Below are 26,284 nucleotides of genomic sequence, written 5' to 3' on the forward strand. Positions count from 1 at the left end.
AAAGAAGTGAAGTCCCAAGGCAGCAAAAAGGGGCGCGGGGCGCAGACGGGTTTTAGCTCGTCGTGCACTGTCAGTGGGCGGCTCCGACCCTGGGGGCGCCGCACACTCCGACGGCTCCCGGTGACCGGCACCACCAGCTTGAAACCCATCCCCGGAAAAAAGCCTCCTGCCCGGAAAGCAGCTTTTAAGCAAAACCCAGTTTCAGACGTGAAGTCTGTTGGAACCGTTGTCATGATCCTCAAAATTCGTACGAGCCAGCTAGCTTGCTCTGCTCCGCCTCGTCCCCACCGACGCCACTGCCGAGGTGCCTGTCACACCTCCGGGCTGGGTGACCCGCGCTGGACGCTGCAGCCGGGGTGCCCTCTTCTCAGGCGGGAGCGTGCCCAACCCCCCAGCGCTGTCGCTCTGCTCTCCGAAGTCTCCTTTTTAAATGACTACTTTTTAAATTCTATTTATTTTAGAGAGAGGGGCAGGGGAGGAGGAAGTGGGGAGAAACATCAGCCGTTTCCCTGTCAGGACGAAGGGGCAAGGCAGCGGCTGCTGGGCCGGGCGTGGGGTCCCAGACTCGGCGAGTGTGCGGCCTGATACTGTGTCCGCCGGCTCCTGTTTGCGTTTTCGGAGCACAGGTTTGCGTCTTCGGAGCAAGTGTGCTCCCTGCGGCCACGTTTCCTTCCGCAGAGCAGGCCCTGCGTTGGGGTGCGCTCAGCAGCCAGTGAGGAGCCACCATGGCCGTGTGGGGGCTGAGCCTGGGTTGACACCTTGCGTGCCAGAGCCCCCCACACCACCCTCTTCTCCACCTGCAGAGGGCGCTGTTCTCCCCCGTCAGCTGAGCAGCTGTGCTAGGCTCCAGCTGCAGCCGGAGCAGGCCGTGCGGGCTGTCTCCGCCGCCCAGCGCTCAGAGAGCAGCTTGACCCAGTCCCTGGCAGGACGCACCAGGCCCGACGACATGGGCCCCGTCCACCCCGGCTCCCTGGAGAGGGAGACCAGGTTCTAGAATTTCAGGCAGGACATTCTAACAGTAGCTGCAGCTGGCAGCGCTGCACAGGGTGATGCATGCTAGTCACCGTCACCTCGTCCACTCTTCACCACACCCCTCAGGAGGGGGCACACGGACGAGCTTCATTGTCCAGGTGAGGAAACTGAGGCACAGAGAGGTTAAGCAACTAGCCCGGAGCCACAGAGCAAGTGAGTGGCAGAACTGGGATGCTAGCTTCTCTCATAAACAGGACTGGGTCCTACACAGCCCAGGAGCCAAACCCGACCCAGATGCTCTGGAAGCCGCCATTCTCTCGTCTCCGCTGAAAGACAGAGGTTTGCGCCCCGCGGCCGGAGAGGAGCCTGCTGAGGTGAGTGAAGGGAGGAGAAGGGCACGCGGGAGCGGGGTTCGGGGGAGATGGGAGCAGAAGCTTCCTTCCCCTACCTTCTAACATCAGGTCCACATGGGTGGAGGGGGCCGAGGGTGGGCCCCAAAGACCCCCTGCTCCCCCTGGGAGACTGAGACGCTGCAGCCACCCACTGCCTGGGGTGGACCAGCTGCCTGTTCTGCACCCGAATGAAACGTTTCTAGCAAAAACACTCCCCAACTTTTGAACTGTGTTTTTCAAAAGATGAAATAATGAGGTGTTCTGAGTTAGTGGGAAGTAATGCATTCTTGCTGCAAAAAAATCTCAAACCACGCGGAGGGACACGGTCAAAAGAGGACCCTTCAGCACTGCTCCACCTCCCAGGGCTGCCACGGACCTGCTGTCTGCCCCGGATGCAGGGAGGTTCAGACGCCGACTCACGTGGCGAGGTTCTGTGACTCCGACTTGGTGTCCCTCCCACCACGCTCTGTGCTGTGGCCTGAATGGTTGGGTCCTGCCCCCGCAATTCCTATGTTGGAACCAAATGCTCCACGTGGTGGTACTGGAAGTGGGGCCCCTGGGAGGTGACTAGACCACAAGGGTGGAGCCCCCATGAATGGATCAGTGTCCTTCTAAGAGAGACCCCCAGAGAGCTCCTCTGTCTCTTCCACTCTGTTGGGGACACAGCAAGAAAGCCCTGCCTGCAACCCAGGAAGCAGGCCTCTCCAGACACCTGTGGCTTGATCTTGGATTTCCAGCCTCAGGAACTGTGAGAAATCAATGTCTGTTTTCTTAAAGTCGCCCTCCTATGGCATTCTGTTCTAACAGCCTGCACAGGCTGACACTCGGACAGGAAAGCCTGCTGGGTCAGCACGTGCCTCTCCTTTCTGCAAGGGGCAGCAGGTTAGCACAGGAGCACCCCACCGCAGTCCAGATCCTGGCCTCTGCGCCGCTGAGCTGTGTGGCCTGGAGAAAGGTGCTGAACCTCTCTGAGCCCCCATGGCCTCCTCTGGAGAGTGGGGACACGGTTCCCGTCTCACCCAGTCAGGAGGGTTGAATGAGTGTGTTTTGGGGAGCGCCAGAGCAGGGGCCAGCCTGGGGCTCGGTGCGGTCACTGTCAGCATTGCTGCTTTCTTTCATGTCACACTGGCTGCAGAGCATTTCATTGTAGGGATGTACTAAAAAGCATGTCATCGTTCTCCTGTCCAGGACATTCAGATGCCGAATGCCCCACCTGTGGTGTGACGCTGTGACTCTGGGCCACCCCCTCAGGCTCCTTGGAGAGGAGTGAGTGGCCTGCAGTGGCCCCACCAGCTAAATCCACTTCCGCTCTAGCCTCAGCAGCCTTCACGCTCAGGCAGGGTCTGCTCCCCTCGTTTCCTGGCCGACGGGGGTGACTGCCTGGCGGTGGAGAGGCCTCGGGGTTCCCAGCCCGGCCGTGCTGCCCCACTACCCACCCCGCCCCAGGTCCCGCCTGCCTGTGGGCCTCTCCCCAGCTCTGTAACACTGGGGCCACCACACCACCCTTCACCTGGGGACGTGAGTGTGTGCACGACACCCCATGCGGGACTGCTCAGGCTGTGCAGTCCCTCCGGGAAGAGGAGAAGCTTCTGACTGGTTTCCAAGGTGAGCACCCCGAGGTCCCGAGGGGGCCGCCTGGGCCGCCGGCATGCCGCCTCTGCCCCCGAGGCACAGCGCGGTGGGAGGGGCACTTCGGTGGCCGGTGTTATGTTACTGACCGGTACCTTGTCAACTGACACTGACCTTTTCCTGAGAGGAGGCAAACTGTTTTTTTTTTTTTACCTTACAGAAAAAGGCTGAGACAGAAAAGTCAAGAGAAACTTAAACTATGGCCAAAACCAAAAACCACACCTCTGCAGGCCCCACAGTGGCATTCCCCGGAGGGCCACAGGTCCAGCCCCCGCTCCCTGCAGGTCCTACCCCACTGGGCTCCACGCAGCCGCCGCCACCACTGCCGTCTCCTCTCCGCACAGCCACCTCCGCCTCCGCCTCCGCCTCCGCCTGTGGGCAGGCTCCCCACGCTGCTCAGCGCTCTGCTCCAGCCTTCGAGAACTGAAAGCTGAGCCAGTGTCGTCAAATCGTCAAACCGGCTGGGCTGGGGCACGGCCCGGATCCTTCCGCCCTCCCCCACGGGCTCCCAGCCGGGCTCCCAGCATGAGCCGCACCTGCCTTCAGGGACGACAGTGTGAGACCAGGGGCTTTAAAGTGTGACCTGAGGAACGGGGTCTCCCCACCCTCCCTCAGTCAGTGTGCAGAAAAGTCCCTAGTGGAGACGGTTTCTGCAACGCAAACTGACAAAACAGCGGTCTGTGGGAAGGACTCGAGGCAGGAGAAGCTTCTCAGATGCCTGGTTTCCCACTTGGCCCGCTGCCACGTCAGCCTTAACACCTGGGAGCTGGTCTGCGTCTGGTTTTCCTAATAAAATTTTCTTTCGATTTCACGGTGGGGTAGAAAAATAACATTCTTTAGATTTCAAAATAAAAAGTTTTAAAAAGTAACATGAGTTTTTTTGGTTTTTGTTTTTTTTTTACTTAGAAAAATTTCTGCCTAAGCGATAAAAGAGACCAAGAAAAAAACACGAAGGAGAGAGAAGCAAAGGTGTCCCCTGAATCACGGACCCGATTACAGATTTAGTGCAATCCCTAATGTATGCCCTCGGGCCCTGGAAGGTAACTTGGTGCCGGCCAGGTGTGGTTTCCACAGTGCCTCTGCCACCAAGGTGACGCCGAGTCCTTCGTGGGTACCTCAGACGCCCCAACGACCCAGCGGGCGGGGGGGCGGTTCCCAGGGTTGCCACCCACGAGCGAGTGCATCCCCTGCATCAACCCTGTAGCTCACAGAGCTGAGGCTCTGTGCTCAGAAGTCCCCAGTTAAGAAGGCCTTATGGATTTTTTCCTTGGAAAACGGGGATGCATTATTTCCACAATCTTCAAAAAAAGTGTGAGACAAGAAAAGCCCCTAAGCCTCCAGCGGCGGACGCCACATCTGGGAATTTTCCGGTCTGACCAGCTGTGCTGGTCTCCAGCCCCTCCCCCGTGGAGGCGGGCAGAGACAACTGCTGTGACACCTGGGGAGCGGGCCCTGCTGGGCACCCTGCCTCCCTGTGAGCAGTGGGTGCCCCTGGAGCCCCCCCTGCTCCTGCAGCCCAGGCTCAGGACTCTGAGGCGCAGGGGACGTGCTGCACGGGCAGGGGAGTTGCCCATCGATCGCCCCCTTGTTTCCCAGGGGGGCACGACCATTCGCACCTCCCATTTTTCTGGAAAAGGGAGAAAGCACAGCCCAAGCCGGCTCCTGGTGGAGACGGGAGCGGAATGCAGACCAGCTCTGTGCGTAAAATCCTGCCGCTTTTACCCGCATGGCCCCCAGCAGACGGAATGGCCGGGGGGGGGCGGCGGCGGGGAGGGAGATGGGGGTCATTTAAGTAGCCCTCTGAGCATGCCAAGCAAGGTGTGCTTTTTAGTGTCTTTCCAAAGGCATCACAGAACAAGTTCCACCTGGGGAAACCCCTGTTTCTCTGGGCACCGACGGAGCACACTGTCTCCAGGTCAGACTCGCAGAACCCTGGCTTTGAGAGTGCGGCTGAAGCCGGTTCTGCTGAAACTCCGCTCCCACCGCATGCAGCTGCCTCCACGTGGCCGTCTGAGGCCTTCCGCCCAGACCAGGGACCGGACGGCACCTGGGCTCTTGCTGTGCGGTCACGTGGGGGATATTGCAACACAGACTGAGGCCAGCCGGTGACGTGGCTCGATGTGAACGTCAGGAGGCTGTGTGCTCGCTACCCCCTCTGCCCCCAGCTTCCTAGAAGGCTGCAGCCGCTGGCCCAGGCCAACAGCCACTGTCTCCCTCCATCCTTCTCACCCTGACCCCTCCGGCCAGCAGGCACCCTCAGGCCAGACCCTGGCTCCAGCATGGGCTGGCCGTGCACGTCCCCCCCCCACACACAGAGTCCTGGGACCCTGTGATTTCCAAGGGCGGAGCCTCCAGGTGGCACCGCCATTGCCACAGCCTTGGCTGTCCCCCACGCTCAGCACTTTGGCTCTGCCTCTGGCCCGGGAGATGGTTACTATGCTTCTGAGCTCAGACCCTCTGTCTCTCAGTTTCCCTGGGGGATGGTGTGCCTTCCCGCTTCTCACCTGTGGCAGCTGAGTGTCCGGGCACTTACCTGGCCATCTCTGCCACAGGCCCCAAGCGCTTTCTATGGGCAGGGGAGACGCCCCACCCCGACTCCCCTGACCCCTGCGGAGTGTGTCAGCCGACACACCCCCACCGCCTCCAGCAGCTCACACCCCGGGCTCCCGCAGCTCCGAGCTCGGAACCACAGTGCCCGGCCCCAGACCCGCCGCACAGCCGCCGTTTCTGCAGCTCCGTGACCGAATGAAACGACACAGAGGCTGGCCCAAGCGGAAGTAGCCGTCCTGTGCACGCAGGTTCGGTTCTAGGAAAATGTTTGTAAATACAGGGAGCTGGCCCTCGAGTCACAGGAGGACAGGGACAACCGCCAGACGGGCAAAACAAGGGGGTGCTGGGAAGGACCCTCTCCCGAGCTCCGGGCAGCTGCAAGTGCTCCCTGCTCTCCAACAAGCCGGAACGGAGCGGTCAGCGTGGGTGGATGCTGATGGTGACAACAGCCACGGAGGCCGGGCTGTCCAGGCCCCCCTTCTTGCCTCCATCAAGGGGGTCCCTGTGCGGGTGTGTGCTGACCCCAGCAGAGTCAGCTCCAGCACCCCCACCCCGGTGGCCCGCTCTGCTGCCTGTGGCCACTGGACACAGGTTCTAAGACCCCTCGCTGCCCAGCTTTCCCATGCCCTGACTGGACAGTGCCCACCGGTGCACTTTTGCGGGAGCTCGGGCGCGGCCGCTGACCCGTGCCAGGCAATGCCACACCTGCTCCTTGACAGACGAGGGCAGACCCACCATCTATGGTTCTCTGCACCCCCTTCCCACCGCAGGCCCTGGCAGTGACAGTGACCAGATAGCCAACCGTGAAGTGAACAAATGGAGGGGTGTCAAGTCAAAGGCTGAGTCATTACTAGGGCGAGCCGTGGCCCCTGATCCCAATTCTTGCCGTCCTGACCCGGGGGGCAGGGCAGCGGCACCGCCCACTCCAGCGCAGACTCACATTCTCTCGGCCACCAGCAGGTCCACAGGCGGGCGGGAGTCAGGCACACACCTTAACTCGCAGGGAAATCTTCCCACCTCCTCCCACCTGCGCCTGAGGTGGGGCCTGTGACAGGCGCTCTGGACCCCGGCCCGGCCACCCGCCCATCCACTCGGGCGTCACACGGGACTGCTGGGCAGGGCCCTGGGTCTCACCCTGCACAACACGCCCCCGCACCCAACCGACAGAAACTAAACCAGCAGCAGGACCACAGAGCGGACTCCTCTGTTTAAGTGTCTGGGTGCTTACTTTGCAGCTTAAAGCCCACCACACTTAGGAACCAGCAAGGAACTTGCTGGTTCAAGTTCATTGTCATGCACGTGTGGCCCCTGTGCACGGGCCTGTTCTCAGAGCCCAACACCAGAGCCCACCCCGGGCACCCAAATAAAATCGCACCTCCGACCCCGCCCACAGACCTGAATATACGCTCCCCTCCAGAACCGCTTCCTCCGGCCGGCCACTCGCGTGTTAACCTGAGGGTCATCCCGAGAGACACGGCCTGCCCGGCCACCGCAGGCAGGAGTGACAGCCGCCTCCCTTCTAGACGAACGCGCCGCTTAAGAGCCCTCCAGCTCTCACAGCCCCGGGAGAGCGGAGCCGGCGCACGCCACGAGCAGGCGTCTGTCTCGGGCGAAAGTCCACACATGACACCACCGCAGGCCGGCCACCAGCGACAAGGAGGCGCGCGTGCGAGCTCGCCGCTCCCGGGGCCGCGCCGAAGGTGCGGAAGAGTGAAACCGGTTTTCCCTAACGTGCGGTATTTAACCCAGGACAGCCAGGATGCCGCCGCGCCCACCGGCGAGCAAGGTGCAGAGGCGTTAACGAGAGGTCCCGCGTCGCCTCGTCCTCCGGCCTCTCCAGTCCGTGAGCTCCCCCGTGCCGAACCCTCCGCGTCTCTCAGCTCGTCCCCTCCGCTTCCCAGGCCCCCCCCCCTCGCCCCCGACAGCCACTCTGGGCAGGGACGCTGACCCGGGGCCACTACTGCCTCTCTCACTTCAGGTGGCCGTGTGGCATTTGTGGCGGGCAGACGCTTCTGACCCCCCTGACCGGGGAGACGCGACGGTCTCAGAAATTGCTCTGCTGGAACCGCCTGACAGGCTGCAGCGTGAGGCGGAGGCCCCGGAGGGGACAACACGAACCAGACGTCCGGGTCACCCGGGACTTGCCTTCGCTCTGTGGGCAAGAGGGGGCGTTCCATGGGAACTAAGGGCTCAGCCTGATCCGATCACAGCTGCCCAGCGGGGCAGCTCAGGGTGGGCGGCCGGGCCCTGGGCCTCCTCCGGCTTCTCGAGCAAAGGGCTCCAAGCCAGCCCTGTCCCTTGTTCCATGTCCAGGTTCACACGCCTTTGAGACGCCAGCAGCAACGCCCCGGGGAGGGGCCCTCGACCCTCCAGGGAGCACACAACCTTGTCAGCAGCCCTGCGGTCCAGCCCCCACCCTGCTCTCCCCCACCTTCACGCGACCCCTCTGGATTTCAGACGCACACAGAACGCCGCCCACCGTCACCCCCCAGCACGCGGGCGTCTTGCTCCCCAGCACATGCCGTCAGTGCGGCCCACGTCAGCTCTTACTACAGAAACTTCTCTGCGGGTCCAGACATGTCTTACGTTGACAGTGTAGCTCAGGGTGAGAAAGGACAGACGCCGGCCACGGGGGCTTCCACACGTGAAAGAGGGACAGACACCGTCCGGGCGAGCAAAGGCGGAGGGGGGGTCCAGGCTAGAGCACTCGCCCCATCGGCTCTCCTGTGGCCGGAGACGGTGGGGTCCGAGATGCCCGGCCCTAAACGCCCACTCTCCCTCCCACCGCTAGCTATTCCGTGCCTCGTTCCGTCTGTCCGTCCGTCCGGGGCAGGCGGGCGGTTCTGCTGGAGAACAGCCCTACGCTTACCTGTCTTACCTGTGAGCCTCCAGGGCCAGACCTGCAGGGCAGCTCCCTCACGGGAGGTGGCCCGGCTCTTATCCCAACCTCAGCCCCTCCCAGCCGGGGAGGCGGGGTCTGCAGGGAGGCAAGGGCTCCCAGGGCGCGTGAGCTCTCCTTTTCTAAAGGCCTGTGGCCTAGAGCCTCTGCTCACCAGGCAGGTGGGAGTAGCCGGGACCGTGGGTGGCCTGGGGCAACCGCTGCACGGCCCAGGGGAGAGGGCGGGCGGCCTGCGGCCAGCGGGATGGGCGCCACTCGGGGCAGGGGCAGGGGAGCGACTAGGGAGGAGTCCCGCTTGGGGCGGCGGCTGTCTGCTTCGGGTCTGTCCTTTCTCCCGTCTGCGCAGAGGCTGAGAGCTGGGACCTGCCCAGCCACCGCGTGACAAACAGAAACGTGGTTAGCACAACCGGCGCCTACGTGCCAAGTGGAGCGAGGAGGGAAGCGCAAAGAAACAGGTGCAAGGCCTCCTACCCCATCCAGGTCAAAGGTCAAGGGTGCCCTCAGTTTCTGGAGCACTGACTACCCTGGGAAGCAGTAGGAACAAGCGCCCCGAGTTAGGTTCCTGTGGTGTGTGGAGTCTTTTTTAGCTCAAGGCAACCAAGACCCTGTGGGCTCAGGGAAAACTTCTGTCCACCCCCACGACCACCCCCAACCGGCAAACGCTGGGTTAGGACCTGGCCCATAGTAAGAGATGATCAGAGGTGACCTTTTCTGACCTTTGGGGCCGGGGTGGGGGGGAGGGGGAGGGGGGAACGACCCGCTGACGCCCTCCAGAACCTCCCCTCCCCGAACTCTGGCCATCTTCCGTCCCTTGTTGTCCCCTTCCCAGCCTCCCACGTGCGTGGGGGTTCGTGTGGACACAGGTGTTGAGTCTGGTCACTGTCCACTGCTGATCAGTCTCGTGTCCGTCTGATTGTCACTCCAGCAGGAAGAACCTTGAGGGTAAAGGAAAGTCTCTCCCTCTGCCACACTGCCAGTGCAGGATTCGCTGTCCCTTGCTTCCATGGCCACGGGGCGGACATTCTGCCAGGCCGATGCCGGCTCAGCCAGAAGGATGAGGTCCCAGGACAGACGGACTCCCTCACCCACCAGGGCCCGGCCCGGCCGTGTGCAGAGCACCCCGGGGCCTGCGTCATACCGACCCAGGCTGCGGCCTCTTGTCCCTGAAGGCAACATGGGACAGGCTCCCCCGTGCACAGACCCAAGGGCTGGGCTCTGCCCCAACAGCCTGCCCGTGGGCGGCATGGGAAATCCCCGCACCCACGGTCTGCCGGCACCAGGGCTCAGCCGGCACCGGTCCTCTGAGCCCGACTCTGCAGCCTCCGCAGGAGAGCTCCGCCCTGGGGCGGGAACACTTCCCAAGGTCCCTCCCATTCGCTTACTCGTGCAGGGTCCGGCAGAAGTGAGGCCTGCCTGAGTGCTGTTGGCAGGGTAACAATGTGGGTGTGGCAGTTTATAGTTTTAACTTGAACATCTCACCTAAATGCCACAGGGTGTGTTTGGGTGTGATGTTGTTACGTGACATGCTTATGATTTTGTAATTTAAAAAAGGGGGCATTATTTGTGCTGGAACCTGTATTTTTAATTTTAAAAAGTCCAACACAAAAAGCAGCGCCTCGGACGCCCAGCGCCCACCACTGAGATCACCCATCTGCCACAATGGCTTCTGCTGTGTCTTCGAAGAACCAAACCCAGTGTGTGGCGTGTATACGAGTGAGTGTGTGTGTGTGTGTGTGTGTGTGAATATGCTGCGGGTAGAAACAGCATCTCAGACACACGAGCTGGGTGTGGGAACCCTGCTCCAGCTGCCTCCCGGGTCTGTCGCAGAGCTGCGACAGTCCCTTGGCCCCATGGTGCCCCAAAGCTGGGGCCGCCCCGTGCACCCGTCTGTCCGTACAGCGGGAGCCTCCCGCCCAACCTCCCGCCTCTGGTCCCGGGTCGCACAGCGTCCCGTCCGCCAGGCCAGTGACGTGCGGGCTCTAAGGCCCTCGCCACATGCCTTGCGCCGGCGTGAGGCTGCCCCGCCATCAGGGTGGGAGAGGTGGGCCAAGGCACACGCCCTGCCCCTCCTCCTGGTCATGCCCACCTGGCTCGGCCTCCCCTGCTCCTGCAGGTGCGTGGGGGGTGGGGGACGGGCAGGTCTGCAAACCCTGAGGAGGCAGCGCTGCCAGCCTGGGCCTCAGCCGAAGGCCAGGCAGAGAGACACCCCAGAAGTCCAACTACACGCTGAGGCTAAGAGGCCACAGCTAGCCAGTGCCGCGCTCTAGCCCTTCGTGCCTGGAGGTGGCAGTCGCATTGCCCAGCAGCAGCATGAGGTCTAAGACGGACACACTCCAAAAGGACGGCCCCGGGTGAGGAAGCTCACGCAGGCTCCATCGGGGGATGAGTGTGTTCCTCCCAGTTGTGCCTCTGTGAGCCTGAGACAGGTCAGCAGACACACACATGTGCACACATGCATGCACGCAGACACATGTGCAGGTGCACACAAGCAAGCACAGGCATGCACACACCCATCCCACAGCTGCACACACCTGCACACACACTCAACCTACCAGCACTCCTGGCTCTCTGCCCACTGTGCCAGCAGCCCCACCACCTCTCCTGACTTCCACCCCTGTCCCCCGCGATCCATGATAAAGCCGGGGCTCTCTCCGCCCACTGAGGGCTGAGCCATTGGCCAGGCCTCTGCCTTGAGGGCCCCAACTGAACCGAGAACAAGAGCCATCCCTGCACGTCTACTAAGCCGGGCACCCCGGCCTGCTGGGCCTGCAGTCTGCACTCCCCGGCCCTCCACCAGCCCCACGGAGCCTGCCTGCCTGCTTGCCGCCTGCCCGCCAAGCTCTGGGAGCACCTGCTCCCTGCCAGCCCCTGGGAGGGGTCATCCGCTCTCCATCAGCACCCACCCTGCCCATCACTCTGCCACGCCCCTTAGATCTCTCCCAGCTGGGTTGTCTGGCTTCTCTCCTATGTTTATTTGTTTATTATTGTCACCTCGCTTCCCCTGCTGCCCATGAAAGTGTAGCTCCCAGGGCTCTAGGAGTCCACGAAGAACAAATGGACTGAAAGCAGGACGTCACACACACTCCAAGTTAGTCTGAGTCACCTCCCTCCACCAGCACCGAGGTCTGCTGGTTGGTCACCTCCGCCCCCAGCACCAAGGGGGGCGCCGGCACACAGTGGGGCCCCCACTGGAGTGAGGGATTATCTAGTCAGATCTACACTGCCGGGCAGCAGGGAGGGGGCTGTGCACACCCCCTCCACCTGGGGCCCTACCGCCCGGGGGGCCTCCCCCGCAGAGGAAGTCTTGGCAAGTCCACGCCCTCTCCTCGCCAGCAAACCACACGGACCCCGAGGTGCCGAACCAGAGATGAACGGAATGTTCCAGCAACCACAGAGATGTCGTGACCTCGTCCGTCTTTATTTAACAGCTATCCAGGTCTCTGAAGCCTTAAACGCACACTTCTTTATGAGCAACGTGACTTCTAAAAACCACGTGTTGCCAGTTACAGTGCTTCTTCAGCACGCACAACCGTAAGTACCTACAGCACCGAAAACAAACCGGCACCCACACGTGAGTGCCTCGCCTCCCTGCACGTCCCCCCCCCCCCCGGGACCGACACTCTCAGCCTCCACTCACCTAGACTGCAGGGTTAAGGATTTTAACTTCCGGAGGAAATCTTCTTCACTAGTCAGCATTTATCTCAAATAAAGAAGTCTAGATTCCCAGAACAACCTATCCGGTATTTGTTAACCCTTCACAGAAACAGCCTCAAGAGACAGGGAATCCAGCAAAACGTCGCCCGGCACCGCCCATGCCGCTGGCCCTCCTGGCGCTCACGGAGCGAGCACCCTCCGGGGGAGGACACGCCCACCCTCCCCCCAGCCCCGGCCTGGGTCCCAGACCATGGAGGTCAGAGTCTCCACGGGAAAATGATGCGTGCTCGCCCCGGACAAGTCAGCTCAGAGAGTCAGCAGCGTGGACCTAATTACTAATTAACAAAAGCCGGGCGTCAACCCCTCGTTTTATTATTAGCTGAGAACTTATCAAAGGCACCTGATAACCCAACAGTTCCAAAGCCGTTCGCCGCTTCGATAACACCCAGCGTCTCATCAAGTTCTTAGGGTCACCTGAGCTGGGACCAGAGCAGCGGCTCACTGCCCTCTCGCCCCGGGCCCCACCCTCACACAGGGAGACACAGACCAGAGCATCCCCAGCACACCGGCCGGCCGGTCCAGGAAGCTGCCTCGGGAAGGGTCCCCGCGCTCAGGGGTGCGGGTGACGGCGGTTACCGGCGTGGCCTGGACCCACGCCCACGGGGCCCGCTGCAGCACGACTGTGTGGCACTTGGGACGGAGGAGCAATCTCGTAAGGACGCCAGGCTCTGGGGCAGGCCGGCACGGTGCTGCGTGTGCCCGGGAAACGTGGGTTCGAAAACACTGTGGGACCGAAGTCCCGGCCCTCGGGCCTCTGCACTGTTGGGGAGGAAGGCAGAGACAGCAGCGAGCTTCAGCCGGGTGCCCCAGCCCCCCTGCGGTGTGAGGGCGCGCCCAATGGTGGGAACGGGCGAGCAGGGTTACTGGGTACAATTCCAGAGAGGACGGGAGCAGGAAGGGACAAGCTGCCAGACACCGGCTACAACGATCAAGGGGAGGTCCGACTGCATCAGGAACCACGGGGAGTACAACCAGCGGCGGGAAGCCCTGCCACCTGCTGGGCTCACGGGAGACGACAAAACTAACACCGTGTGTGCCACAGAGAGACGGAGACTAAATCAAGGCAAACACGTACCAACACCTACAAAAAACACTGGGCAACAAAATCAGACAGTAAAACAGACTAGCCGGAGAGAGGTCCCGGGGAGATGCCCAGGGCTGGGCCACGGCGACAAGCAGCTCCGCTTACTGGCGGCCCACACCTCTACCTGTGACGGAGCTGGGGACACACCTGAGGCGCCAAGGCCCGGGGATCACTATGATGTGTCCACCTGGAGGAAGAAGCCTGAGCAGAGGGCACCGAGCACCCCCTACTCAGACAACTGACCAGCACGGGGGCAGGGGAGGTGGGACGCAAGGAACCACCGCCACTTCCTAGGCACCGGCAGGCGGCGGGCGGACGAGAAAAGCTCCGATGGTGCGCGGTGCACAGGAGGTGGAGGTGCAAGGGCAGGTGCTCGGGAAGGCACTGCCTCGGGAGCAGCAGGGACCGGGCACTTCGCTGCCGCTCTCAGCACAGAAACAACAGACATTTTCCAAAACGGGGGAAACGAAGGATCTGACAGGGGGACGTCCGGGTCAGGTCGGACCAGGTGACCCCTGACACAAAACGCACGCTTCCCCAGCCAGCAGGCCGGCCGCGCCGGAACACCGCACCGCCCAGAACCCAGCCCCCGGAGAGGCGCGGCGCGGGGGCCACGTGCACCGTCACACAGGTGCCAACAGCACTAATCAAACACGCGGGGGCCACATGGACCAACTCAAACTGGCGGAGGCCCCCCTGCTGAAAACGGGAACTACTTCGCAGAGCAAACCCCAGTCGGCCAGACATCAGAGAAGTGCCTAGACCACCGCACATCAGCAGGGTTGAAGATCGTGGATAGACGTGCACTGGGGAAACGCAAATAAAAGGAGGGCTCAAATTCTCGATACGGGAGAATAAAATATCAGGCCAAGTGCCGCCACTGAATGAGACGAAGCAGGAATATGTATAATGCTAGAACTAAAATCCTTGAAGAAGAGTCGTGATTTAACATCCAGGCGTTGGATAACCCAGCAGCATGTGTCATGAAGCAGGAACGACCAGGACGCCACAGGAAGGAATCACAGCGTGCTGACCGTAAGGGACCTCGCCACGTCTCCATCCGAGAAAGGACAGGGGTCAGGACCAAGAAGGGCTTCGCAGAAGACACCGCAACAAGACCAGCGCAGCGGCCCGAAAACCACACAGCCGACCTGTGCTTGACCGGGAGGAACATGAGGTCTCCCAGCTGCTCACGGGAACATTCACAAACAGTGTCTATATATTAGGCAACGAAGAAATTTTCAACACCCTGGCTGGCGTAGCTCAGTGGATTGAGCACGGGCTGCAAACCAAAGTATCGCAGGTTCAATCCCCAGTCAGGGCGCATGCCTGGGTTGCAGGCTATGACCCCCAGCAACTGCACATTGATGTTTTTCTTTCTCCCTCCCTTCCCTCTCTAAAAATAAATAAAATCTTTAAAAAAAAGGAAATTTTCAACAAATTCCATACAGTGATTATAACACAAACAATATGATCTGAAAATCCACAACACGATCAAACAGAAAGAGCGTTCCCTCCCTGAAACATAAACATTCTCCGTTCCTCTGAGGGAAGTCAAAAGCGAACCTGCAGAACTTCTAGAAAACTGCATCCAGGCTCAGAGGAAAATTCACTACATTCAGTCACTTTAAGTCTGTAGGAGTGAGAGCATGAAAACAAGAGAGTCAAGCCTCCAATACAAAGAGTTGGAAGAAAATTAAAAAGTAACGGAAGGAATAAAGAGGAAAGCAAAATATAATGAATTAGGAAAAAAGCATTCTAATTAATAAATACATTTGTAAAAGATGGTTTCTTTAAAAAAAATCAACAAAACAGATAAGTCACCTACATTAATTAAAAAAAAAAAAACTAACCAAGACAAAGGAGAATAAAAGGCCTAAGAGGGAATAACCATCAAAAGAAAACATTCTTTTAAATCATGGAAATGACTGCACATCGCTACGCAAATGAACTTGAAAACCTAGATGAAGTGGATACTTGGAGAAAAAAAAATCACACAAAAAAAATGAACACAGGAAAGACAGAAATTCTGAAAAGATCTATTTTTATGGAATGAAACGAGGCGTGTGTCACAGCTAATGAACGAGACCCCACCCAAGCGACTTCACGAGAGGTTCCTGCCCATTCTGCAGGAACAGATAGATCGTCTCCATGCTCTTTCACCTCCTCCGGAACACGGGCAAAGAAGGAAAACTTCCCGGCGCCTTTTGCAAAGCAAGCGGGACGCTGAATTCACAGTGTGGGGACGGATGCAGAGGAACCTCGTGGGACCCACGGTTCTCAGGCGGGCGTGGTGGGAGGACCCACGCGGTCAGGGGGACCCTGGGAGGCCTCGGCTGCCCCAGCGCGCGCACGGGGAGCAGGTCTCTTCCGCCGCCTCCACCAGCGCGGAAGCAGATCACTCCAGCTGCCTCCCGTCGGGTCAGAGGTCGAACAGATGGATTACGCTGTGAAAACATTCAACAAGGCCCCGTCTCCACCGCATTTTTTCCAGTTCTGAAAAATGTAGTGTCCTTTACAAAGATGTTATTTATGTTAAGGTGTAATGGGCTTATTGCTTTTTTTTAAAATTAATTTATTTTTCTTTCGTGGCAGCAGTACGGTCTGTCTGCTCGGCTGGGCCGCGGTGCAGGCGCTGGGGCTCCTGGCGCATGAGGCCTGGAGGTTCTGCAGGTCCCTCTCGGGCAGCGGCACCAGGAAACCCACAGCTGAGAGGATGTCTGTCGTGCATGAGCTCGTCATCTGTCACCCTCACGGGGCCCACGGCCACCGCCAGACACAGCACCTTCTCTGCACCGGGAACCCGACTGTGGATTTCACTTCCGCTTCCACCGCCCAAGCCCCCGCCGTGGGTCAGCGAGGAAGGGTCCTTGCCAGCCCCGTTCGTTCAGGCCTGGCCCGGCACTCGGGGCATCTGCTCCACTGGAGACTCTGACGCCAAAACGGCATCCTGCTCCCTGGCCAGCTTCTCGTTCTCGCTGAGTTTCTTCAGCGCCTTGCTGTCCACGTGGGGGGCGTCTGTCCACGGCCTTGGCCTTGGCCTCGTCACAGCGCGGCTGGCCCTGCGGAGCACACCGCAGAACTCGGGTGGGCGGTGGACGTAAGCCTGACAATGCCCGAGAGGCATCTGTCCCGCTGAGGGCCGCCGTCTCCCAGTGCGTCCTGAGCCCACGCTGCTTCCCGCGCAGGGCTTCCTGCGCCACCTCGCACAGGGCGCACAGGGCGTCGCCGCCGTCGGGCTCTGCTGCTCATGGCTCCTCGCCCCCCGGAAAAGATGGGAGAGAGCTACTGCCTCTATTTTAAGTGAATTATTAAAGATTTCTAAACGTTCTCAGTGTTACTCTCTAACATATGTATCAACAACAGGGACTCTCCAACACGGCACCGCTGACACTCTGGATCTGGCACTGTGGGCGGGGGGGGGGGGGGACAGCATCCTGCGTGCTGTAGAATGTGCGGCAGCTCCCCAGGTCTTGCTGACGGCGGTCAGTAGCAACCCCCCACCCCCCACTACTACCACCACCAGCACCACCAGCAGCAGCTGTATCAGCCAAAACATCTCCTGGCACTGCCAAATGTCCCCCGGCTGAGAACCACAACAGATACAACACAAAACCAAAAGCCCTCCAGGGCCCTCAGTGATTTTTAAGAGTGTAGAAAGACCAAAGGTTCGAGAGCCACTGCTCTCCACTGAGGAACACAAATACAGGAATGCCTCTAAAAATTAGCCAACAGAACCCAACAGCATGTTCGAAAGACAACACACACACACTGTCTCAGGATTACAAGGATGGTTTTATGGGTGGGAAAAAAACCCTGTTGATAAAATTCATTGTATTTCTTTAAAGAGAATGCTGGGTCAGGTAATTTAACAAAATCCAGCCCCACTTCATGATTTAAAAAAACACTCTGTAAAGTAGAGACAATGTACAAGATTAGATATGCTCATAATACGCATCCCCTGATGGTGACACGCCCACTATGGCCTTGCCCGCGGGGGGCAGTGACAGCGTGCAGCCCCGAGCGCAGCCAGCACCTCCTGAGGGAGGAACGTGGGCAGCGTCCCAGGAGGCCACAGGAGCAGCCCGAGGTGCCCACTGCCGAGCCAGCACAGGTACGCGCACCGGCGGGCCCTCATGGCATGTGTCCGTGAGCAGGCCGACACGCCGCGCAGCTAAGAACAGTAACGACGGCTAAATTGGGTTCACACCAGGACACAGAAACAGTCTGCTGCAGAAACTCAATTATGCTAATTACTGACAAGAGGAGAGAAGAGAGGAAAACCAGCCGGCTTCACCGGACTCGGGAAAGGCCGGCGAGGGAGCCCAGCCCCGTCCACACGATGGAGGACGTCGCCCTCGGGGGCCCCCGTACCCCCACCAAGAGTCACTGCGGCCACCGCGGCAGGACGAGTGAAGAACGGAGAAACAAGGATCACAGGGCTCCGGTCACTCGCAGATGCCGTGATCGCCGACATGGGGAGCCCGAGACCTCGAGGTGTGCTTCAGAGAGCGGGGAGTCACAGGAGGTTGGTTGCGTGTGGAGTGGGGACATCGCTCCGCCCGCAGCAGCCGCCTGCCCTCCTCCAGGTCTGCCCACAGCTGACACGCTTCCTGGACGGACGTTCCCTTTGGAGGGACGGGGGGACAGCAAAGTGGCACCAACAACGAGACGGGGCCACACGTGCATGACATTTACTCGTGCACCAGGTCCGGGCTGGACCCGCTCTCCTGGCTCAGCCCTGGAGGCCCGGGGACTCGCCTCCTCCTTTCCCTTCACATGGAGGCGAGCGGCGGAGAAGCTCAGACAGTGCCGAGAGCCGAGTCAGGAGGGCGGCTAAGACCACACGGGCTGCCTGTGACATGTTCCCCGTGCCCTTCCCCGCCGTCCTGTTCCAACCAGAACCCCCGGCGCAGAGCCAGACGGCAGCACGGGAGGGGCCGGTGCCCCCGGGCACGGCCGCCCCAGAGGCGCGCCTCAGTCTTCAGTCCCGGGCCCCAGAGACAAGGAGCTGCCACGCACATGGCGTCTGTGAGACCAGACGGCGCCCTGACTGACACGGGGACCTCTGCTGCGCCTGCGTGTCAGACGCGTGCACCAGGGCAGCTCTGCCCGTGAGCACTCATGACCCAGACAACAAAAGGCGTGTGAACCTGCTTGCACACAGTGCTTGATGCAGGTTCCAGGAGAACACCGTGTGGAATGTTCCAGAAAACAGACGCTCCTCCCTGGGAAGGGAACCTGGCCAAGGTCACTGTCCCCGAAAAGACTCCCGGCACCCCTGCCAACTCACCGACAGCGCCGGCCAGGGACAGAAGGGGACACCGGGTTCCATGGCTGCAGGAGGCAAAGTCTGTCATCCAGGGGTCGAGTGCCTGGGCCAGCGGGCACTACCCGACCCTGAAGCGCCACCAGGGCCGTCGTCACCCTCTTCGTGCACACTGTCACCGAGCTGCCAGCCAGCCCCTCAGTGTGGGAACGAGTGTGCCAGTCTCACCACCTCGCCAAGCCACACACACGTCCCGGTCTTGAAAACATGCGCTGACCCTCGCAAAGTGGCCAACAGGGAGCCATGTGCTGAGACCACCGCCCGGGCGTGTCTTACAACATGTGTGTGTGCGTACACGCCCAGCCACCCGTGCTCTTCAGGGCACACACAAAAAATGAGGTAGGTCGATTACAAAATGTCTTCCAGACGCATCACGCCAAGTTGCCCAGATGGGCACTATGATGTGAAGGCGTTTTTAGAAGCTCTGGTAGGCAGGTTGACCCCTCGGTCACATGCTCCGGAGGGGTCAGCCACAGACCACCGACAGGCGTGCCCTCCGGGCGAGAGAGTGGGGTCTGGGATGAACCAGACAGCGAAATTTTGATTACTTATTAAATTTGGTTCTGCATTTAACTTTTACAAGCACGTATCACACTTTTATAATCAAAATGTAAATGTTAAGAAAGAAATTACCTTGCTCGCTGATTAAGCCTACCCCTTCTGTCTGGACAGTGGTTATGACAGCTTAACCAGTTATCTTGAACACTGAAAAGATTGGATTTTTTTTTAAAGATTTGTATTTATTTATTTTGAGAGAGAAGGGAAGGGAGAGAGAAAGAGGGAGAGAAGCATCAATGTGTGGTTGCCTCTCACACACCCCCTACTGGGGACCTGGCCCACAACCCAGGCATGTGCCCTGACTGGGAATCGAACCAGTGACCCTTTGGTTCACAGGCCTGCACTTAATCCACTGAGCCACACCAGCCAGGGCAGGTTGATTGTTTGATTGTTTGTTTTAAGGAAAAAGTTTACATTGCCAGAGATGTGCATCCTCCAGACACACGCTGCCCTGCCGAAGTCCAAGCCCTCTGGGTTGGAGAGTGAGTCGAAGCTCAAAGGCAGTGACGTGGGGAACCGGGTATGCAGGGGAGGCACACACCCCGGCCTCCCCGCCACCCGCCCAGGCCCTGGCTGTGAGGGCTCTGGGGCTGAGGCCACGTTGGGTGTGAGCCGTGTGTGGCACCTGCACTGTCCTGGGGCTCAAAGGACACACGGGGCAGGCACAGGACCAGCCTGGCCTCCGTCCGGCACAAACACCCACTGCAGCCTCAGACCAAACCCGGGAGACAGAGGCTGGGAGCACAGACCCTGCCTCCCTTAAGTCCCTGGGCTTCCCCTCACTCTGGGACTCACAGCACAGTGGGGTCTGGGCAGCAGGGGGCGCTGCCTGTCTCAGTCCTGAGACCAAAGCTTCCCGTTCCAGCTTCACCTTCCCCAGTGAGTGCTCTGGTCCCCCTGGGACCCTGGGACTCTCTCTCCACCCTCACTCTCCCTGGAGGAGAGGGGTCCCCTGCTCCCTTGCCCCATCACCCCCTGCAGCTGCACCAAGCAAGGTCCACGGCAGCCGGGAAGCTCTGGAAACACAGACCACGGCCAGCCAGGCAGGTGGGAAGAGTCCGTTTCGCTGTCTCCTTCCTGCCTCTGCAAAGAAGCTGTGTGCGTATAACTGAAGGCGGTCCGCTGTGTGAATGTGAGTTCACTTCGCTGGACGCTCGGTTATAAATCTGATCCGGGGATTGGCGTGTGACTGCTACTCTCCCTAAAAAGCACAACGTCTCCAACTTGCCATTCCTTTTCCCCCTCCTCCTCCCCAGCCCTCGACTGTTTCAGAACAGTGAGGGCTCCAGCCCCTAAAACCAGGGAAACCAGACTGATTTCCGTCTCCAGTCTCCCCAAATTCCATCTTTCTGGGAGATGTCCGGCCAACGACTGGTGACCCTAGGCCACTCTCCCACAGAAGCACGCCATGGTGGAGGGCTCACGCCTGCTGTGCACGACACAGTGTGCCTCACAGAGTACACTCGGACGGCACCCACAACCCCTGCGGCACGGCAGGCTGTGCCTTGGGCTCCAGCACCCCCCGGGAGCTGTGAGAGAGAGGATCCTCTAGGGCCCAGGCATCCCCCAGCCCTTGCCAGGCGATAAGACAGGCAAAGAAAGGAATGCTGAGAGCTCAGCCCTGGGACACAATGTAACGGTGACTTTCTTTTGCGCGCAGTAGCAGCTCGCAACAATTTAGCAGTCCAAACCATGAGCTGTCTGTTAAATCAATAATGGGCAAACAAAGCAAATACACTTTTGATTCAGAACGTTGGAGATGAGAGTTCAGAGTACTGGGAACTGCCGCTTACATCACATTTATGTGAACAGTGACCACGTAGTAAGACCATGAGTAAGACCATGAGTAAGAAAAGACTTAATTCTAAAGCCACACTCGGCAAAGTGATTTTAATTTGAAGACCCAGGCAGTGCTGCAGCGGCTCAGTTCATATATATATTTCAGCAGCTTGGTTTCAAACGAGTCATGGCTATAAATAGAAAGAGGGTGACATCGGCACCGGGTTGCATCAGCCCTACCTGTACCCCGAAAGTTGTTTGTTTTTACCGAACAGCAGCTACGAGCACACCGTGTGTTGTCACCGTCACACAGGAGCTTACACCGCCTGCCCGAGGTCGGGCAACTACGAGTTAAAGGGGCAGGCTTCCAGACATGGCGGCTGGGACCCGCTCTTCACAGAGGGCTCTTTAAACGAGAGGTGACGCCGGGCCCAAAGAACGAGTGGCAGGAGGCCATCTGGCCAAGGCGTGATTAATAAAAGGGACCTGTCGCTCACTTCCCCAACAGTAGTAGATCCGGAGAATGAGTGTGGGCGCAAGAGGGAGATAGTCAGCACAGAGCATAAAAGGAGGGACCGGACTGCCCAGAGCCAGGACACGGAGGACAGAAGAGGGGGTGGCGGGGGGGACTGGAGGCCACTCTGCGAGACGGGCCTGCGGGCGGAGCCCTCAGGTCTGAAGAACGAGGTGCCCCTGTTCCCGCCCCCAATCCAGCGCTCTCGCCAGAACTACTGGTTACCACAGGGCGCCCCGGGGAGCACATGCACAGACCTCGGGCACACGTCATCCCTGGACATCTCAACTGGACAGCTACACCCAGTTGAGACCCTCTCGGACTTCGGGGTCTGCTAACAAAAGCCATGTCCAGCACTGCTGGGGCGACACCCCCAGGCGCACCCCCGTGGACACCCTGGGACCCCGCAGCATCTTTCGCCTGGCCCCTCGGCGCATCCCCCCCAGGAAAGAACAGAAGGGGAGACCATATACCTGAACTTTGTTTGGATTTTGGACAAATGGGAACCGATCAACAAATGTCTCTCGGTGGTGAGGAAGCTTCCGAGTACATACCCCTTCAAGAAAATCGGTCAGCGCACACCAAGGCCCAGCTGCGCCCCACAAGGTCCCCTTGGTGTCACTGAGGCCAGCTCGGCGGGCCTGGCCCTCCAGGCAGACGGACTTGTGTGTCTGCCAGCGAGAGCCAGGCCCGCGGCAGGCGGCAGGGCCCACCCCAGGGCTGCTCCAGGGAGCAGAACCACAGGAGCCCGAGGTCAGACGCCCCCTCCCCCCAACTCACCGAGGCCTGGGGGAGTCAGCACAGCACAGCCAGCAGATGCAACCGTCCTCAGAGGGTCCCGCCTTGGAGGCCCAGAAGTGAGAGGCACGGACACACGTGCTTACGTGGAAAGACACGTGGTGACCACAGCCCTGCACACCAGGGACACTGGCCATGATGACACATGACCTGTTTCCCCGTGAGCCGAACATTCCACCACCTTCAGCGAACACCGGGGTCGGGGCCCCGGACAGGGCCTCGCCGGGCTGTCCCTCGCCACCGCCTGATAAGGAGGCCCCACGGACGGCTCACAGATGAACACACCTCAGGAAGGGCAGCACAGAAACTCCAACCTGCCCGCAGGCTCTGGGAGCAGCTGGGGGGGGGGGGTTCCTCCCGCCTGCCTTGCCCCCCACAGCGAGGAACTGAACAAGGAACGGAACAGCCCCCAGGCCTCTGAGCCTCGGGAAGCACGCTCTGCCCTTCCCAGGAGGGCAGCTCCGCGACCTCATTTGCATTCTCGCTCCCTCCCAGACCCCAGGGAACCACCCCCTCCATCCGGGACGGCCCTCCCTCCCTCGGGCCTGGCCTTAGCTCGTGTTCTACAAAGCAAAGCCCCAAGTCCACCGGCCCCTTTTAGCCCTTGTTTTTGTTTGTTTTAAATTGTGGCAAAACATACCTAAAATTCACCATGTTAACCACGTCTAAGTGCACGGCTCAGTGGCGTTCAGCATGTTCACACTGTCACACAGCCGTCACCACCGTCCCTCTCCAGAACTTTCCATCCTCCCGAACTGAAAGTCTGTCCATGTTAAATGCTCACCCCCCAACCCCCACCCCCAGCCCCCGGCACCACCACCCACTTTCTGCCTCTGCGAATCCGACTGCTCCACGCACCTCACGTGAGTAGGGTCACGCAGAGTCTGACCTTCTGCAGCTTGCTCACGTCCCTCGGCCTGGTGTCCTCCAGGCGCATCCACACTGCAAGCCTATCTGTTCTTAAGGCGGAGTCTACGCATACACCACACCGTTCTTCTACACACCCTACGGCTTTAGCTTCCACACTGAGGTCGGTGACCCGCTCCGAGACCACTTTTATACAGTGGGAGGAAGCAGGGTGAAGGTCGTCGTTTCGGCGTGTCGGCGTCCGATGACCCTGGCCCCGTGCATGTCGCTGCCTCACTGAGTTTGACCGAGGGCGAGCCCGCGGGTTTGTGTGTGTGTGTGGGGGGGTGGCCCGCCCCAGCCGGGCCTGGCCTTCCCGCCCCATCTAGGTCCCAGAAGCAACACAGAGAGCCTGGAACCCGGGTCGTCTCTTGTCTGTCTCTTCAAAACTACTCCGGCCATCCTGGGTCTTCAGACTTCCATCTGAATTTGAGAACAAGCACATAAACTTCTTTTCTAAAAAAAAAAAAAACGTGTCGGGACCGTGACGCGACCGCACTGCACCCACACGTCGGTCCGGGTAGAATGGCCGGACGGGTGCCACCGAGTCTTCTGGCTCGTCAACACAGTCAGGCTGCTCCTCCACACGGGTCTTCTTCAGTTCCTCCTGGCACGCTCTTTGGGTTGTGTCCATCCCTAAGAATTTCATATCTTCTGTGCCATCACAAGTGGTGTTTTACTGCAGGTTTTCATTGTCCAGTGCTAGTATATAGAAATCAGATCGATTTTGTTATGTTTACCTGTGTCCTGTAAATAGGCCAGACTCACCTATTAGTTCTAGTAGCTTATTGCAGATTTCTTAGGACTTCCTGTATCTGTGAATAAAGACAGCTTCTCTTCTCTTCTCTTCTCTTTTCCGTTGTGCGTGTCTCTTGCTTCCTTTTCCTGCCTTACTTTGCTAGCGCAGTGCTGGATAAAAGTGGCGAGAAGGTGGGGGACGTGCCCAAGGTCACAGAGCACGTGCTCCTCGACATTGAGCGTGTCCCAGTGACTGCGCCTCCAGCCCAGGCTGGCCGCTATGGCTCGAGGCACCCCATGGGGCAGCGCAACTCGGGCCTGACACCCCCTCCGACGGTGACTTCCCTCCCACTCCCCCTTTTCCATTGACGAGTGAAGAGTTTTAGAAGTTCTTAGTTTCACCACCTCTTCGGCCTCAAATGGTTCCACAGTGGTCAGTTCTTCCACTGGATGGTGGTAGGTAGGGGAATTCAATAGTTTATGTTTTCAGAGTTCTTCTTTTTTAAAAAATGAGAAGCTAACCCGTTCCCAGAAATACAATATCATAACAAGTTACAAAATAAACACTGACAACATCATTAAACACTCTCAGCTTTCTATGTCTTCTGTAAACTTTGGAAGAAGCTGAACCCTTTCTAGAAGTATAAATGACCGAGTACAAACAACAGTAATCATATCCTCACTTCCTTTTCCTCTTTCTTCTTTTCCTAAAGGAGGTCCTTATTCATATGAAGCCTCTCTCTTGTCTAGATTCTCTCTGTCTCTCTCTCACTCTAGCCTGTCTCTCTCTCCCATGCCCAAGTGCCCCCCCCCCACAATTAGGAAGGGTCATCTCTGTCCTCTGTCATCAAACCACTGGCCTGGTAGCATGCCACGCACAGTTAACATACTACTCGTCACAAACACCGTCGAGTTAAACACCGAGTCAGACAAAGCTCATCTGAAACGCTCAGGGGGCCGCTGCTGACCCCACGCTGTGCTGGGGGGTGGGGGGTGGGGCCCCCTCCACCTGCCGGCCGTGGCACTATCTGGAGGATGGGTGAGTGGGAATGAAACGACTGACTGGCAAAATCATTGTTGTTAAATAAACCTGTCCTACCCTAAATGGGATGGCAAGTTTTAAAAGTAATCTTCAAAGAGGCCATGGACACATATGTGGCCCCCTCCCCCACAGGCAGGTGGCAATCAGCACAGTGGCCGAGAGGGACGGTCACCCTTCACTCTGAGCCCATCGGCCTCCCGGACAGCAACGTGAGACGGGCCCGCCGCACCGGGAGCCTGAACGTGAAGTCACACCCTGCACAGTCCCGGGGGCAGCTTTCTTCCGGGGATACGGCCCCGGACAGCCCTGCATCTCCCAGACGCAGCCCGCACACCCCGAGGGAAGGACATGGGGCCGGAGGGACGAGGAGCCTTACCTGTTCCCGCCAGGCAGTCGCCCAGCCGCCACGAAGGGAACTCGATACCTAGTCACCGCTGCTGCTCCTCTCCCTCAGCCCGCCGGCTCGCATGGGAGGAAGAGATGCTACTCTCGGATATGCTGAGCCATGAAATGATTCAGCAGCACGGCAGTCCGGAGTTGGCACGGAAACGCAGCCCCGTGCGGTGAAGGCAGGCCGACACCCAGTGTGGGTGCAGGTGGGCAGCACAGCTGATGCCAACACCCAGGCCGCGGCCGGGTCCCGGAGCTGCACCAGACACCACGAGCCGCGCGGCTGTAATGCCCCCGTGCCCTGTGCTCCATCTGGAACCAACCGTGTTAGGGGTGCACAAGGCCACGGTCCCCTTCGTCTGCACCCAAGGGCAGAACAGGAGGGCCAAGACCGGCGTGAGGGGCAAGTGGGACCCTTGTCAGGTGTCCGGAGGCTCCCGGCCACCTGTGCGGAGCTCAGCCCTGTTTCTGTGCTTGCGCCCTTCTCACTGCGGCGTGCGCCCATCTGAGCCACGTCTTCCCTAAGGGCGGCCGTCCCGGGCGCGGGCTGGCTGGCTGGGACTCACCGCACACCCCAACGTGCGAGGTCCCTTCTCCATCCCACCTGACGCGCATGAGGTGCGTCGTGTGTACACACCTCCTCACAGAGCGCTTTCACGCATGCCCTTGCCCAGCCTCACAGGCTCTGGGACGGGGCGGGGGGAATCAGAGGAGGAGCAGAGGCCATGACCTGGAGGGAGAAGCCCCCTGCCGGAGCCACTGTCACCCGTGACCTTGGCCTCAAGCCCATGGTGCGCCCCAGCGCCTCCGCAGGGGAGAGAGCAGCCACCCGCCGTCTATTTGCACGGCCGGCCTTAACGGGGTCGATGATGCCACTGCCGCATCTCACGGCGAGACGCAGCACCGTGACATGTTAGCGTGTTGGATGTGAACGTGAGAAAGTAAACGGAAACAGAAAGAAAGTATGAAGCACCCAGGAGAGTGTCGTTC

General features: G+C 59.6%; 1 protein-coding gene across 5 annotated transcripts in view; it reads right to left on the reverse strand.

Moving 5' to 3' along the window:
- AGPAT3 (1-acylglycerol-3-phosphate O-acyltransferase 3) overlaps positions 1-26,284 on the reverse strand; it is a 95,355-nt gene that overhangs the window by 38,841 nt on the left and 30,230 nt on the right. The window contains exon 1 of one of the 5 annotated variants that reach the window (XM_045852736.1): positions 3,285-3,399. The exons of the other annotated variants lie outside the window; for them this stretch is intronic. The gene's annotated coding sequence lies outside the window, so the exon portion shown is untranslated. Of the gene's footprint in view, positions 1-3,284; positions 3,400-26,284 lie in introns of those variants that run through there. 5 annotated transcript variants of the gene reach the window in all.

Source organism: Phyllostomus hastatus, unplaced genomic scaffold (genome assembly GCF_019186645.2).
Source record: "Phyllostomus hastatus isolate PE091 unplaced genomic scaffold, TTU_PhHast_1.1 phas_contig_948, whole genome shotgun sequence".
Lineage (NCBI taxonomy): Eukaryota > Metazoa > Chordata > Mammalia > Chiroptera > Phyllostomidae > Phyllostomus > Phyllostomus hastatus.